Source organism: Protomyctophum bolini (genome assembly GCF_963924005.1).
Source record: "Protomyctophum bolini genome assembly, chromosome: 6".
Taxonomy (NCBI): domain Eukaryota; kingdom Metazoa; phylum Chordata; class Actinopteri; order Myctophiformes; family Myctophidae; genus Protomyctophum; species Protomyctophum bolini.
The window spans coordinates 50149183-50151682 of NC_137867.1; positions in this window are offsets into that span (position 1 = coordinate 50149183).

Below are 2500 nucleotides of genomic sequence, written 5' to 3' on the forward strand. Positions count from 1 at the left end.
GGGCGTTACTAATTGAGAGGACGGAGAACTCCGTCCTGATTGGGCGTTACTAATTGATAGGACGGAGAACTCCGTCCTTGCCACTCGGGGTGTTAAAAGCTGCCTGTGGGTCTCAACCATTAAATACACAGAGGTCCGTATATACACGGACCCGGCACAAAAAGAGTTAAACCATTTTGGGGCGGGAACCCCTTTTGGTGTTTTAAAGCATCATGTTATACTTATTAGCAGATCTACAAGCTCGTCGCGCGGCACCGAGTGCCGCGCGACGAGCTTGTAGATCTGCTATTTTTTTGAAAAATCTTGAAAATGTGGTGGAAATCTTTGAATATATATTCTTTCAGAGTGAGCGAACATGTGATAACTGAATATGTGTGAGCGAACATGTGATAACTGAATATGTATGAGCGAACATGTGATAACTGAATATGTATGAGCGGACATGTGATAACTGAATATGTATGAGCGAACATGTGATAACTGAATATGTATGAGCGAACATGTGATAACTGAATATGTATGAGCGAACATGTGATAACTGAATATGTGTGAGCGAACATGTGATAACTGAATATGTATGAGCGAACATGTGATAACTGAATATGTGTGAGCGAACATGTGATAACTGAATATGTATGAGCGAACATGTGATAACTGAATATGTATGAGCGGACATGTGATAACTGAATATGTATGAGCGGACATGTGATAACTGAATATGTATGAGCGAACATGTGATAACTGAATATGTATGAGCGAACATGTGATAACTGAATATGTATGAGCGAACATGTGATAACTGAATATGTATGAGCGAACATGTGATAACTGAATATGTATGAGCGAACATGTGATAACTGAATATGTATGAGCGAACATGTGATAACTGAATATGTATGAGCGAACATGTGATAACTGAATATGTATGAGCGAACATGTGATAACTGAATATGTATGAGCGAACATGTGATAACTGAATATGTATGAGCGAACATGTGATAACTGAATATGTATGAGCGAACATGTGATAACTGAATATGTATGAGCGAACATGTGATAACTGAATATGTATGAGCGAACACCAAAAGGGCGAGCGAGGAAACAGCAGCCATGGAGAATGAGAGTAGCAGATCCATTACGATATGCAAATTAACTGCTTTCTGGCCAAATTGGCCTGAAAAACATCTGTCAGGAGAAACACATCTGTCAGGAGAAACACATCTGTCAGGAGAAACACACCTGTCAGGAGAAACACACCTGTCAGGAGAAACACACCTGTCAGGAGAAACACACCTGTCAGGAGAAACACACCTGTCAGGAGAAACACACCTGTCAGGAGAAACACACCTGTCAGGAGAAACACACCTGTCAGGAGAAACACACCTGTCAGGAGAAACACACCTGTCAGGAGAAACACACCTGTCAGGAGAAACACACCTGTCAGGAGAAACACACCTGTCAGGAGAAACACACCTGTCAGGAGAAACACACCTGTCAGGAGAAACACACCTGTCAGGAGAAACACACCTGTCAGGAGAAACACACCTGTCAGGAGAAACACACCTGTCAGGAGAAACACATCTGTCAGGAGAAACACACCTGTCAGGAGAAACACACCTGTCAGGAGAAACACACCTGTCAGGAGAAACACACCTGTCAGGAGAAACACACCTGTCAGGAGACCCACATGTTGCAACATTCCTGTTTGTAAGCGGCATCGAGTTCGTCTGGATGGATTTGGTATATGACGAAAAACTATAACGAAAAATGTTCGTCGACTACCTATTTTTCTTCACTGAGGAAAAGTAAATGGAAACTAAATGAAAACTAAGCTATGATGACTAAAACTAAGAACGTTTTTTTAATATAGACTTTTGTACATTTGTATGTAGACAAGAATATACGCATAGTTCCATTATATAGATATTCCACTGTTACTGATAGGTGTTATTTTACAGTGTGCAGAAAGGTGTAATTTTACAGTGTGCTGATAGAAGGTGTTATTTTACAGTGTGCTGATAGAAGGTGTTATTTTTGCACCATTTGTTTCAGAGTGTGAAAAAACAGGACGCATGATTGGTCACCCGGGGAAGAACAGGAAGCAGGAAGCTGTCACTGACGCTCACATTAATCCATAACCAATTAGGTGTCAGCGACCGCGCTGTCCTGTTGTGTTTGATGGCGCCCTGTGTGTGCCGTACGTGCGTGTGTGCGTGCTGTGTGTGTGTGTGCGTGCGTGCTGTGTGTGTGTGCGTGCTGTGTGTGTGCCGTACGTGCGTGTGTGCGTGTGTGCCGTACGTGCGTGTGTGCGTGCTGTGTGTGTGTGCCGTACGTGCGTGTGTGCGTGCTGTGTGTGTGCCGTACGTGCGTGTGTGCGTGCTGTGTGTGTGTGCCGTACGTGCGTGTGTGCGTGCTGTGTGTGTGTGCCGTACGTGCGTGTGTGCGTGCTGTGTGTGTGTGCCGTACGTGCGTGTGTGCGTGCTGTGTGTGTGTGCCGTAC